General features: G+C 41.1%; 1 protein-coding gene across 7 annotated transcripts in view; it reads right to left on the bottom strand.

Annotated features, from left to right (window-relative positions):
- The window catches only part of LOC106667332 (basement membrane-specific heparan sulfate proteoglycan core protein), a 130,115-nt gene that overhangs the window by 108,065 nt on the left and 6,381 nt on the right, over window positions 1-15,669 (bottom strand). The gene's annotated exons all lie outside the window — the stretch shown is intronic.

Below are 15,669 nucleotides of genomic sequence, written 5' to 3'. Positions count from 1 at the left end.
AGTTCACTAGCTCCATGTCATTGACCGATTCATTAACCAGTTTAGTGATTAACCGATTCAACTCACTCATTATATCACTGAAATCCATAATTAGTTCAGTTAGTGAACAGTTCACCGTTTCTGTACGATTCAATACCTACTTCAACAAGTGAACAGTTATTACATTCAACGTCGTTTCAGTGAAAGATTCACTTACTAGTCCAGTTAGTGAACGATTTACTCGGTGAACGATACTGTTTTGTTCAAAGTACAGACTTATCCCGGAATCCGTTGTAACAGGAGTTTGAGGATTGAAGTCGGGTTCGAATGATCCGAAATGTTTTCAATATTGGTTTTTTGATTGTTGGTCGGTGGAATCGCGAGGAAACCATGCCTCCCCCCACCGTCTAGTTATAAAATGTAACACAAAGCCGGTAAACGCGCGTTGAATATTCATCGAGGTCTGAGGACATTAAAACAGGACAAGTATTTGTCTCCCCTCATCCAGATCGAACGAACGATCAGACGTATTAATCAAAAACCGTCTTTTATAAATAGACCCACGGCCATGGACTTGAATCGTAAAACGCCCTTCCCCCCAAACGAATATGGTCACGACTTTACCGGCTTAACGGGACTTGACGTAGAACTGAGGAGCGGTTTTCGCCATCAAGTTCCGTGGGCCTTTTTTCCCACTCCTTATGCCAAACAATGGGACTTTGAACCGTCCTTTTGTCCTCTACTAACTGCTAACTACTAATTACTAAAGATGTTCTACACGTGCGTTTTCCCCTCCAACCCAGGACCTCACGCACGTTGGGACGTTCATCGCAGCCTCGTTGAAAATAAAGAATCCGTTTTTATCGTCCCGACCCAGTTTGCAACCCTTTTCCCTCCTCGTTTGAAGATTAATCAAAATAATAAAACTTTCCGCCCCGGAGGTCAATTAAACGGAGAATGAAGGATGGCCCGCGACTTGGGGATTAAGCGCGTGGACGTTTTCTTCTGTTTTATATATATATATATATATATATACAGAAACCCTAGCCCGGCATCCTCAATCCATCTTCGGATGTTTATCAGTCGTATATACAATCGTTACACCGTCTGAGTCAATAAATCGTGATTTTTGCCAAGGGGGACGGCTGCCAAACACGTTGAAACCGATCCGGACAAGCGATACGGTCAAGTTTATATTTAATCACTGACGTACCCGCCGAGCCGTTAAAATCTGAAATAAAGCCCGTTTTATCCCTGTGTTATAATTAAGCCCTCTTTTAAGACGGTTTACTGGCTGCGAGGAGGCCGGGTTTCAACAAGAGACCGCTCGTTATCCAACTTTTGGGGGCAAGTATTACAATAATCGGCAATCTATTTCCAACTGTCGTGAAAGTATTCCAACTTGAGTCTGTCTATTTCCAACCGTGGGGCCAATGTTCAAACTATCGGCCGTCTATTTCCAACTGTCGTGAAAGTATTCCAACTGTGGACGAACTATTTACTAACGTGGAAAACAATGTTCCAACTTGGGACCGTCTATTTCCAAATTTAGGGGGCAAGTATTCCAACTTGAGATGTCCATTTCCAACTTGAGTGGCGATGTTCAAACGAGCGACTGTCCGTTTTTAACTGTCTTGAAAGTATCTCGACTTTGGACGAAATATTTACTAACGTGGTAGCCAATGTTCCAACTTGGGACCGACCAACTGTGGGGGCAATGTTCAAACGAGCGACAGTCCATTTCCAACTGTCGTGAAATTACTCCAATTAAGAACCTCCATTTTTCCAAGTTAGGACCGTCAATTTCCACCTATCAGATGTTTCCATCAGATGTCCAATTAAAGACCGTCCACTCACCAACTTGAGACTATCCATTCACGATGGCCTTCCATTTTCGAGTGCAAGAGCCAATAAATATTCCAACTGTCTTTCCTTTCCAACATGGGATGATAGTCTACATCCAAATTTAGGCAGTAAATGTACAAACTTGAGGCCGTCCATTTCCAAATGTCGGAGCAAATGCTAAAACTAAAGGCCATTCATTTCGAAATATCAAAGGAAGTATCCCTACTAATGATCATCCATTTCCAACTGTTGAAATATTACAACTAGCGACTGTCTGTTTACAACTGCCTGTCCTATCCAACTTGGGCCAGTCTACATCCAACTTTAGGCAGCAATTGAACGAACTTGCGACCGTCCATTTCCAGCTGGCGACTGCCCATTTCCAAATATCAAATAAAGTAATCGAACTAATGATCTTCCATTCCCAATTGTTGAAATATTCCAACTAGACACCATTCATTTGTAACTTTAGAGGCAAGTATTCCAACTAGGATTGCCTGTTGCCAATAGTACGGGGGGCACTGTTCCAACCGTCCACTTGGGACCATCCATTTTCAACTGTCAGAGCAAGTATTCTAACTAAAGAACTTCCATATTAAACTTAGGACCGCACATATCCATTTTTGGAAGAAGCATTCCAACTAAAAACCTCCGTTTCTAATCGTGAGAGCCAATGTTCCAATTAGAGACTATCCATTTCCAAATGACGGAGCATATACTAAAACTAAAGACCATCCATTTCCAAATATCAAAGGAAGTATCCCTGCTAATGTTCTTCCATTTCCAACTGTTGAAATGTTACAACTAGCGACCATACATTTTTAACTTTGAAGGCAAGTATTCCATCTAGCGATTGTCCGTTGCCAGTATGGGGTCCAACTAAGACCGTCCACTCCCAACTTGGGACCATCTAATTACAACTAGTGACCGTCCATTTTTAACCGTAAGAGCCAACTGCCCGTCCTATCCAACTTGGGCCAGACTACATCCAACTTTAGGCAGCAAGTGTCGAACCTGCGACCGTCCATTTCGAACTATAAAAGGCAATGCTCCAATCCGGACAGCGAAACACTCAAGTTTATCATTGAGCCGTTAAAATCTTGTTGAAAAAAAAGCCCGTTTTATTCCTGTGTTGTAAATAAGTCCTCATTTAAGACTGGGGGTGGCCGGGTTTCGCTTTTCGGAATTAGCCAATTCCGGATAAGAGATAATCCTGGGTTTTAAGGTTGTAGGGTTGGATTTTTTCTCCACTCGCGGGCGTCGGAAGCCCCGAGGGCGGAATTTCTCTCCCCCACCGACGACGACATATTTCCCGCTCGCCATTACCAGGATGGGAATTGAATCAATGTTAACCCCCTCGACATCCGGGCCCTCTTACGTCCAAAATCTAGCCGTTTACGAGATCCTGTCAATCCAATGTGCGAGGACACCGAAGGCGCCCGGGGGCGGGGGAGGATCCGCGCTCGATAACGCGATAAATATTAACGCGAGGCGTGACGGGGGGCGTCGTAAAATTCTAAAACGATAAAACATTAAAGGGTTCAATTAACGCTGTCCTGATCCACCTTGGACGGCAGGTTTGGGTTGGGGAAAAAAACACAAAAAACGGCTCGCTTCTCTCAGAATGAGGAACCTGTTCTTCCTCCGAAAACCTGGCCAATATTAAAGGGACACGTCCCGATTAATTATTTATAAAAATTCCCATCATAATTGGTCAAGTTGGAAGAGTAAACCGATTAACTATGACACAACGGATGGGAATGATGTTGGATGATGGTGTTCTATAGAAAACGCGCTGATATAGCAAACGTACGTTTCCAACTGTTTGAGCACGTGTTTCAACGTCATTTCTCGACTCACAAAACAACTTAATTATTAGAACTTGAAATCGTCGAATTCCAACTGTGGAGGGCCAATGTTCTAACAAGAGACCGTCCATTTCCAACTATCGAGAAAGTAGCCTAGAAAAGACCATCTATCCATTTTTTGGAAGAAGCATTCCAACTAGCGACGGTCCATTTACAACTTTCGGGGCCAGTATACCAATTTAAGACCGTCCATTTCGAAGTGTCGAGCAAGTATCCATCAAAAAGACATTCATTTTCAAATTAGGTCTGTTCATATCCATTTTTACAAGCATTCCATCAAGAGACGGCCCATTTCCACTTTTTTGGGGGGAGGGAAGTATTCCAACTTGTGACCGTCCATTTTCAACTAAAGATCATCCATATCCAACTTTGAACCGTCCATTTCCAACCATCGGGAAAGTATTCTAATTCTTGACATTCATTTTCAACTTAGAACTGTCCATATCCATTTTTGGGAATGAGTATTTACTACCAACTAGCGACGGTACATTTCCAACTTTGGGGACAATTAGACCAATTTGAGACCGTCGCTCTAACATGGGATATCCATTTCAAACGTACGTAACCTAATTTTGAGAGAAATATTGTAACTAGCTAGAGACTGTCCATTTCCAACTTTTGGGGCCAATATTCCAACTATTATCATCTATTTACAACAAAGTTCGTCCATATCTAAATTTGACTGAAAATATTCTGAACAGCAACCGTTTATTTCCAACTTTTGGTGCCATTATTCCAACTAGCGATTGTCCTTTTCAATCAATTGGGGGGGGGCAATATTCCAACTAAAGACCGTCACTCCCAAGTTGGGACCGTCCATTTCCAACTGCGAGAGACAATGTTCCAACTGGCGACTGTCCAGTTTTAACTTTGATTGCAGTGTTCTTACTAATACCCTCAATTTCAAACTTTGGAGGCCAATAGTTCAACTTGAGGCCGGCCGTTTCCAACGTAGGAACATCCATATTGAACTTTGTGGGAATTATTCCAACTAGCTAGCGACGGTTTATTTCCAACTGTCGAAACATACGTTCTAATGTTCATCTATAGTGGCATCGAGGACTCAATCTAGTAACCGACTTTTTTTTCTCCGTTGCGACCAATAAAAGTAATGTGACCATCCGTTGTCAAATGGCAGTCTACTATCCGTATCCAACTATCAGCCCATATATCGCCCGTACATTGTCTATTAAGTTATCCAACGGCCCATCTACACCTTCGAGTGGAATTATATTTGTCATTGGGATATTTTGGCGGAGTTGTGAGTCCGACTGTTTTTCAATTCAGGGAGCGTGTCGCATTTTGTGAGAGCGTCGATTGTTCGCTCAAATATTAGTATTCCTCGAGAGCGGTTCGGCGGTGTTTAGTAGTTTACGCGGGCGTCGTCGTTTTTGTATTTCGTTTTGGCGTAAACACCGGTCCACCGGGAATGCCGATCACCAGTGACAGAACGGCGGAACGAATCGCTTTCCGTTTCGAAATCCCTCGTCCCACCCGCGATGGTTCAACAATTACCTCAGAGGTTCCAAATATGGAACGGAACGGCCAGGCCGTGCTATTCCGAAGCCCAATTAATAACGGCTATGACTCACCGGCCAAGGACGAAATGCAAATCGGGCCCAAAAGGCGGCTGACGGATGATCGTAGGCTTTGGACTAGTTTTGTAAAACCATCGCCGAAAAAGGAACAAATTTGTAAAGCAAACATCGCATGACCGTCGAGGATCGCGTGGACGCGTCGGACGTACGCCCGAGGACGAAGTCGATTAATTTATTTTAAGCATCGTTGTCTCCCAAGCCCGGGGTCTTCATCCCGAACACTATAATTTCAATCTCGGCATTTAAATGATGCTGTAAGAAGCCCGTTTATAATCGTCAGACGAACTATTCATCATCCGGTCTCGCACTTTTTAAGTAGGCGGCCCGAAAATTAAGGATTTGCATCGTAAAACAGGCTCCGACTTACTAGGAAACGTGGATCGGTCTATCGACGACACGGATGGTTTAGACGACAACGGTTCGACCTCCATCAGCCATGACCAATCCATTAAAGACCAATAAAACTGAAAAAACCTATATCAATTCACAACGGCGATAAAAAGTAAGTAAAAGAGTTTTTAATAGCTATGCTGAGGTTATGACTTGATTCTCTACTTGGGTGTATCTAAAGAAATGATTCTCTAATGGGAGTGAGAATAAAATCTAGGATTATTTTATTCTTTAATTGATCCCATTTGACGAATCACTATACTTGATCCTTTGGTTCTACGATTCTTAACTTTAATGGTACTACAAGACTCGACTCTCTAATCGGGTGTTCTCAAAGCTTGATACTCTAATTGAGTTAGCTCACAACGCCTGATTCTCTAATTCTGTGGGATCACAAGACTAGATTCATTAATTTTGTAGTTTATCACAAGACTCAATTCTCCAATCGGGCGAGGTGTTTCTCTATTTGCTTGAGTACACAAGACTCTATTCCTACCAGGTGGTATAAGACCCGATTCTCTAATTGGTGGAATGAACGAAAAATAGAGTCCATTCTTACCTTGGGTGATATCACAAGACTCGATTCTCTAATTAGATGGCAGTGAACGTTTCCCAGATTTTATTCTTTCATTGATTCGATTAGAGAATCATTAGGCTTTATATTTTGATTCTGTTGGACCCAAGTCCGGTTATTTAATTGGCGGGAGAATGAATCACCAGACTCGATTTTTTAATTCTGTAGTATCGCAAGACAATTTTCTACATGGGAGGATCCAAGAACGTGATTCTCTAATTTGGCGGGATTGTAGAACATATATTCCCTAATAGGACTGAATAAAAGGAATTCAATATTTGGGTGGATCCAAGGACTTGGCTGATTAGACCTGATTCTCGAAATTGTGGTGGTATCATAAGAATTCATTCTCTAATTGGGAGGATACAAGACCGTGATAATCTTGGAGAGAATCAGAGGACTTGATTCTCTATTTTGATGTATCCAAGGACAATATTTTCTACTTGGGGTTGGTCAGATTATTTGATAAGAAATGATAAGAAAACATGATTCTCTAATTGCCTCGCGGTGGACCAATCTACGAAATACTCAACTTGATTTTTTAATTCTGTGGTTTCACAAGACTTAATCTTCTAAATGGGTGTTCAAGGGAAGCGAGTGTCTGCTTGGGTTGATCAGATAACTTGACACTCCAATTTGGGTGGGATCATAAGAATACTTTCTCTAGTTGGACGGTAAAAGATATTCTCTTTGATAGATTCAAGGGCGTGAGTGTCTTGATAAGATGACTTGATTCTCTAAGGTGGAGTTGGCGAATCTCCGATTTCCTTTATTAATTGTCTGTGAAATACTCGACTCGATTCTTTAATCCTGTGGTATCATAAGACTTCATTTTCTAATTGGGGGATCACTAGACCTTATGTTGATTGAAATTGTAGAGTCCGTGGGTCGCAGAGCTTCGTGTCGTATAAAAGGAAAACTCCCCTGGATCACGGCCAAATATTACTGATTTGCAACAGGCGGAACGAGCTCGTTAAAGACATACAACTACAGCAGTAACAAATAAATATTATATTCCGATATATCGACTTCGATTTGACAGGATTTTTGTTGTTGTTGTTTTGTCTTGTTTTGTTTAGGATGACAGGGTTCCTGGGTGATTGAAAGCACCTATAGGCGATGGCATTCGTGGCATTCGGAAGGGTTGGACCCCGCCCAAATGCAACCGACCCGGGATGAAAATCCTATTCTGAGCTAGGGTGCGAATCGGGTTCGAAAATGACCGGCTCCTCAGAGGGGTAATAAGAAAAAACGGTTCAAAAGCCGGAGGGGGCGTTTTAAATCACACCTCTTGCTCAACCGGCACCCCACGCCTTGTGAAAGCCACCTGCTAGACCGGGAAGGGTTAAATCATTAATTGACCCCATATGATCGTGGTTTTTTTCTTTTCTTGTCGACGCGGAAATCGGCCGGAGGACGTGCCAAAAATTGAAACGCCGGTTCGTTAACGCGCTTCTCATCCTTGCCGTTGAAATTATCATAAGAATGAGCCAATTACGTAGATGAAATAGGACGAAAAACGAAGACACAAGGAAAAAAGAAGGTCCATGTTTAAAAAAAAAATAAAGGAGGCGCATGTGTGCGTCGCATGTGTTCCATTTGGATTTATCGCCGTCGGGGAAGTGAAATATAAAACGGGGAGGGTCGATTAGAAAAATTAAAATTTTCACCTTTCACACAGTCTCACGCGATCGTTTCGACACGGGTTTCCGAATCCTTTCGATCCTGTTTTGGAGACGAAAAGCTCCCCGTTTAGTCTGTCCCGGCTCGATCATCAAAACACTTCGAGATTAAATGGGCGTACGATCCAAACAATTCGATGTTGATGCAAGAGTGGAAAAAATGGGCCGTCTGATTATTCAGCAGTTGTAGATAAAACCAGGACTTCTATGGTAACCCAAATCACGACTTGTTACTAATTATCCTTATAAACCCGACAATCAAAAAGGATCTACAGACGGATTCCTTTTTCTTCCACACACGCATTTGAATGATAAATGTTTAGCCATTTGCCTCAATTTCGGCTTTGTTTCGCGACATTCAGATGGTAAGACTTGATTCTCTACACTGGATTGCCAACAGAGAGGCTTGAGTATTGCTTAGAGTAAGTATATCAAGGCTTGATTCTCTAAAATCCCTCCTTGTAATTGTAGGGATCATAAGATTGATTCTTTGCTTGGGGGGGAGGACTGTAAGATTTGTTCTCTGCGTGAGGTATCACAAGACTTGATTCTCTAATTGGGTGATGATCACAGAACTTGATTCTCTAGTTAGTGAATTGAAGGGATCACAAGATTTGATTCTATACTTTGGTGCGACATGAAGACTCCTTTCTGTATTGGAGTGGGACCAAAGCATATCGATTCTCTAATTGGATGGACCTAGACGAGTTGATTCTTTAGTTGGATTAAATCACAAGAATTATTCTCTACTCGGATTACAACAGACGACTTGGTTCCCTGCTTATAGACTCTGGTGGGATAGCAAGACTTGATTTTCTAAATGCGTAGTAAATTGTAAGGATCACATGATTTGATTTACTTGGGTGGAATTAGAAGATTTGATCACCACATAGCACGTATCACAAGATTTGATTCTGTAATTGCGTGATGATCACAGAACTTGATTCTCTAGTTAGTGAATTGTAGGGACACCAAGATTTGTAAAAATGACAAATGGTGGAGTGTGTTGTTCAATCTTTATTAAAAGATTTTTAAAAAATATTCCACAAGATTTGATCCTATAGTTGGGTGTGACCGGAAGACTCGCTTCTCTACTTGGGTGGGACAAAAAAAATGTCGATTCTCTAATTGGGTGGGATTAGGCGATTTGATTGTTTAATTGAACTGAATCACAAGACTCGATTCTCTAATTGGTTTAAAACAAACGACTTGATTCCCTGCTTACAGATTCTGGAGGGATAGCAAGAATTGATTCTCTACTGGGTGGGATTAAAAATTTGATCTCTACTTGAAAGGTATCAAAGATTTGATTCTCTAATTCGCTGATGATTACAGGACTTGATTCTCTACTTAGTGAATTGTAGGGATCATAAGTTTTGATCGTATAGTTGGGTGTGACCGGAGACTCGTTTCTTTACTTGTGTGGGACAAAAAAAACCCAAACTCGATTCTCTAATTCTTTAATTGACTGATTTAAAGAGGCTATTCTTTATTTGGGCAGGTTTAGACGATTTGATTCTTTAAATAGACTGAATCACAAGACTTGATTCTTTATTGGATTCAATCAAAAGACCAGCTTAGAAACTCCTATTGGATAGCAATACTTGATTTTTTAATCGGACTGAATCACCAGACTTGATTCTCTAATTGGATAGGGCTTAAACGATTTGAGGATGGTTTGTAGGGATCACAAGAATTGATTGGGTGGGTTTAGAAGATCTGATCTCTGCTTGGCTTGTATCAAAGACTTCATTCTCTAATTCGCTGATGATTAGAGAACTTAATTCTCTAGTTAGTGAATTGTAGGGTTCATAAGTTTTGATTCTACAGTTGGGTGTGACCGGAAGACTCGCTTCCTTGTGGGTGAGACAAAAATAAAACTCGATTCTCTAATTTGGTGGGATAAAATGATATGTTTCATGAAATGGACTGAAACACAAGAGTTGATACTCTAATTTGGTGGGCTTAGTCGATTTGATTCTTTAATTTGCCGAATCGCAAGACTCGATTCTCTAATTGAATTAAAACAAACGACTTGATTCCCTGCTTACAGACTGTGGTGGGACAGCAAGATTAGATTCTCTAATTGGGTGGGACCGGAAGAATTGATTCTCCACTTGGTAGGGATCACTGGGCTTGATTCTCTAATCAGGTACAAACAAACGACTTGATTCACTACTTGGTTGATGATCACAAAACTTATTTCTCTACTAGTTAGGGATTGCAAGACTTGAATCCTCTAATTCGGTTGGATTAGACGATCTGATTCTTTAAGTAGACTGAATCACAAGACATGATTCTCTAATTGGATTCAATCAAAAGACTTGATATCCAACTTAGAACAATGATGGAATAGCTAGACTTAGGTCTTTATTGGACTGAACCACAAGACTTGATTCTCTAGTTATGTGGGATAAGACGACTCGCTTCTCTAATTAATTGAATCACCGAATCTGGAGCCTTTGATTAGAGGCTCTGGTGGGATAAAAATTTCTAATCTCTAATTTAGAGGAGATTTAATGTATCATTTATTTATTTAATTTTTTTATTTATTTTATTTTGTTTTAAAGGAAGACTTTCATGTTACTATTCTCTTTTTCGAACGCACATCGAATTTATCATCGGTTTCGAAAAAAGCGGTGGATTATGCGGGCAACTTATCTAAAATTGAACCAGGACCGATGAAATATTCAATTGTTTTAAAAAATATTTTGTATTATTTTATGACCCGCCGGTACAAAACCATCAAACAAGCCGTTAAAATTTTCCAGCCCGCTTTTCTCGCGGCGTTATTTTCTTATCTCCGACCGGCAAGGATCCTCCAGCTATTTAAAGCAATAACGAATAAAATATAATAAAAAAATTATCGCCTCGCGTATAAAACATAAAATGGGGAAAACGGGCTTTGTGCCGGGGCGTAGCCAGATGTCGCCCGGAGGTTCGCTTTTGCACACAGACCGGGCCAACAGGTAGGCGAGGCACAATAAAACTCTAATTAAATTATACATCAATCTTCCGCCCCGGTGAATTAGTAGGCGGGGTAAATAAAACCTTAAAACAGGAAGAAGAAAGATAAACAGCTTTTTTGTTGATGTCTTCTCCTTTTTTCCTTCTTCTACCTGCTCCTCCACCGAGGGATTATCCTACTTTGAAAAATCCCCGAGGGGGAAGAAGAACGTTCCCGTGAAGGCTTTTGATTTTGTTGATCGGGACGTTAACCACGGCTCAAGAGCTAGTTAGTTAATCATCTGAATCGTAGATGGGCGGACTGTGTCAGCATTGATATCAAACTGTCATCTCATAAAGTAAAGGATCATATTTAGACATGTCATCACCCGATTAGAGGAACGAGCCATGTGATTATTACCAATTCAAAGAATTGTCTTGAAATTTCTGTGCACTTTATCGCAAGACTTCACTTTCTACTTGGTCACTTCCGGAGATCACAAGATTTAATCTGTGATGATTAGTGACCGTTAATCGATAATTATTCAGAAATCGTGAGATGCGGTCTGGTGTGATGTAGGTTTCAGAAAAACATTTTCTTTATCGTGCCAATGTTTCGATCTTTATTGAGATCATCTTCAGGGCTCAAAGTGTTTGTCTTCTGTGTAATTGTGCCATTCTTGCGCGTCGTGGCACGATAAAGACTTTCAACACGACACGCAAGAATGGCACAATTACACAGAAGACAAACACTTTGAGCCCTGAAGATGATCTCAATAAAGATCGAAACGTTGGCACGATAAAGAAAATGTTTTTCTGAAACCTACATCACACCAGACCGCATCTCACGATTTCTGAATAATTAAAAGTTTTAATTTTATAAAAGGAGATTTCCTGGGACCCCTAAGGGCTGATTCTCTAATTGGGGGAAGATCCAAAGACTCGATTCTCTAATTAGTGGGCAATGAGCGAATTACAGATTTTATTCTTTAACCCGTTTGACGAATCATTTGATATGATTCTTTAATTCTTTGGTATCATAAGACTCCATACTCCACTCAGTGAGTGAACGAATCAGAGATTTTATTCTTTAATTGATCCCATTTGAGAAATCACTAGATCTGATTCTTTATTTCTTTGGTATCATAAGTCCCTATTTTGTAATTAGTAGGCAGGGAAGGAATCACATATTTTATTCTTTAATTGATCCCATTTGACGAATCATTTGATACGATTCTTTAATTCTGTATCACAAGACTCGATTCTCTACTCGATGGGTTGTGACCGAATCAGATTCTATTCTTTAATTGATCACATTTGAGTAATCATTACATATGGTTCTTTAATTCTTTGGCATCACATGATTCGATTCTTTACTCAGTGGGGAGTGGACGAATTTCAGATCATCTTCTATTCTTTAATTAATCCCATTTGAGAGATCACTAGATTCGATTCTTTAATTCATCGGTATCGCAAGTCTCGATTCTGCTCGATGAATAAGTTTTAAGAAATCGTTTAATACGTTGAAGACTTCCCGTCCCGAAAGACAGTCTTGATCGAAGTGTCAATTTTTTATGTATTCCTTCCATGTCCCAACTGAGGGGCTGGCCTGGATTTTGACGCGGTTTCGACAGGTTCTTGTAGGCAAGTCAGAACGACGCGGGTCCCGTACCCGAATTCCTGCGGACGAGGGACTTTTTTCTCCTTTTTCTTATCCTGAGGATGTTTTTTTATTTCATACGACGCGACAATCCCCGGCATTACGAAAGCTCTACCGCCTTATCCGCTTAGGTTTAGAAGGGCGCTTTTAATTTTTTTCTTCTCCCTCCCTCTCCACTCTCTTTCGGATTTGTGGGTCGGCCGACCTCGCCAGGACGAAGTGTTGTCCCTAATGGGTTTATTTATATTTCAGGGGATGCACTCTGCAAGGATTACTCGAAGAGAGGGAAGAAGGAGCAAAGTCACCACCCCGTTTTGCATATATTTTGCAAGTGAGGGATGATAAATATGAAAAAAAGGGAGAAACCCAAGGGGGCGAATTAATACGGTATATTCGAGGTCATGACGTCTAACTTGTTTCGGTCTCCCAGGACGAACGAACGAACGAAGATTTTTTTTTAGTTTTATTTTTGAGTTTGGCACTTAATAATTACGCGTTGTGCGTCCAGGAGCTTGATTCCTCCTTCACGGTCCATTTCCCAAAAAGGCGCCTCTCTGTCCGAGGGCGTGATTCTGTCCTTAAACAACGCCGGGTCATAATTGGATTTTCGAGTTGATATAATGCCATTCCGCCTCCCACATCGATCCCAAACTGGGCCCAGAGTAAGGATGAAAAAAAGGGGGGGAGGTGAAATTGCAGGACATGTTTCGGAGACACAGGCACGAAAAATAATTTACCAAGAAACGGGAACAAAAGACGTGGAAATGATTCATGCGAAAAACCGGTCTGAAAAGGTGCGAACACATCAAAACAAATAACGTTCGGGTTCAATGTTCCTTTCCTACGAAATGGGATTTCAAATCGGAAAATTTTACCATATTTTTTATTTTGCCTTTGAACAAATTTATATACTTATGCCATCATGACCAGTATAATCTCAAAAGGGGTTTTACAACTTTTTTCTATGCTTCTCTCATATTTCATCATGATTTACCATTACTCTTTTGTTTGGAGTCTGTATCTCATTTTGTACGTCCTTAAGAAGACGTACTTTCCTTCGTTCCAAGACAAGCATTCGTCCTGACCTATGTACATACCAAAATACATTTTTAAAAAAAGCATGAACAAACCACTTTTGCCTCCTTAAACTGTTAGTTTCATGTTAATTTTGTTAAAAATTCTTCCAGTTCTGAATGAAAGAATAAGTTATGATCAAATATGAAGTCAAATTTCAAAAAGTAAAAAAAAAAATGCAATATATGATGGATAAAAACACCCCCTACCAGTAAGGAGAAGCTGAGCAGTACTATTCAATAGGAATTTTACGATATTTTATATGCTTCTTTCTTTTTTCTTCTTGGTTACTCGTGAGTACTTTTAAGATCAGTCCTGAGCAGCACTTTTCTACTTCTAAGAAACTCAGAACAGTCTACAACTTCTCTGTACTTCTATGAATATCATTCCTAATAGGAACTTCACTGTACTTCCAAGATCAGACCAGACCAAAACTCCTTTGTACGTTCAAGGTCAGACCTGACCATAATTTCTTTGTACTTCTAAGAAGATCATACCTGACCAGAACTTCTCTGGGCTTTCAATAAGATCAGGCCTGGTCAAAACTTCTTTGTACTTCTAAGAAAGATCAGACCTGACGAGGACACCTCTCTACTTCTAAGAAACTCAGTACAGACCACAAATTTCCTATACTTGTAAAGAAATCATTCCTGATAGGAACTTCTCTGTACTTCCAAGATGAGACCCGACCAGAACTCTTTTGTACGTTCAAGATAAGATCTGACCAGAACTCCTTTCTATTTCCAAGAAGATCAAGCCTGACCAGAACTTCTCTGTACACCCAAGAATTTCAGGCCTGGTCAGAACTCCTCTGTACTTCTAAGGAAGATCAAACCTGACCAGTACTTATCGTCCAGAATTTAACATCTTTTTTATATCCTTCTTTTATATATCATCCAGGTCTGTCGTTGTACTTTTGTCTTTTTGTCTAATTTCTACCGTAAGTTTGCCAGCAGACATAGTTTGCTTGGAGTCCTGATAACCCAGGGGCGCCTTGACTAAGGACAGTTCGCAGCAGATAGTGCCTTATTATGAGCGTATCTCACAGTGGACCTTGCGGTATTATGGTCTCTATTGCCACTACGTTGTAGGCAGTGTCGTCTTGCGGTCTTTTTATTGCCACTATACTGGTAGACAATGGCGTCTAGTAATTACCCCACCGCCACTACACAGTTTGCTATGTTGGTCTACATTTCGTTCAGAAATTTCAGTGGAGCAGTTTTCGTTACCACGTTTTCTGATCTTTATACGATACGTTTCTGTGTACTTCTGTATAAAACGTTGCCTCTTATGCTGTCATTTCAGGGATATACAGAGTACACCACAGCCGGTATTTTGCATAATAAGGGTCCTCAGGGTCTTAAGGGAGCCTTTCACGTGCCGGAGGGAGACGTCCCGTCACCACGTGTTCCCAGGGTATGACACGTGTTGCCGGTTCTAAGACGACGTTGCCGTGTAATTGTACCATGGGCGGTCGACAATGAGCCGTGAAGAATTAAAAAAAGGCCGGGGGCGGGACAAAGCGAGACGCGGCGAGCCGCACGCCAGATCTAGGGCGAGGTCAGGGGGATGCTTTCGGTGTCCGTAACGTTCCGCGATAAAATACTTGGAAAAATTCCGAATCTATGGAAGTAAGGAATCTTCGCGGATGAATGTATAATCCGAGTGGATTATTTAGAAAACAGTTCTGAATTAATAATCTCCAGTTGGAGGACGAAAGAGCCGGAGAGCGAGCGAGATGGAGGAGAAAAAAGACAACGGAGGTCACGTTAATTTTAAAGCCCACGTTAAGTCCTTTGCCGGGGTCTTTTTTCTCCCCCCCTCACTGACGGTAGAAAACTTATCATTAAGGATATTGCCGAGCGTAAATCCGCGCTCGGGCTTCGAAAAGCGTTTACGACCCCGGTGGGACCTCCGGCCAGTTTTTCCCCTCGTGGAGAATTTAACTCGAGGTATCAATCATAAATTACATTCTGTGTAAAGTTCCTTTACGTCCCGGGGGGACTTCACTACTCCCAACCGTCTCCGACTGTATTAAAAGCACGTCGTGAGA

This window comes from Cimex lectularius, unplaced genomic scaffold (assembly GCF_000648675.2).
Source record: "Cimex lectularius strain Harlan isolate CLEC.00 unplaced genomic scaffold, Clec_2.1 scaffold10, whole genome shotgun sequence".
NCBI lineage: Eukaryota > Metazoa > Arthropoda > Insecta > Hemiptera > Cimicidae > Cimex > Cimex lectularius.
The sequence above is the reverse complement of the archived record's forward strand: the minus strand, read 5'-3'. Positions and strand labels throughout refer to the sequence as shown.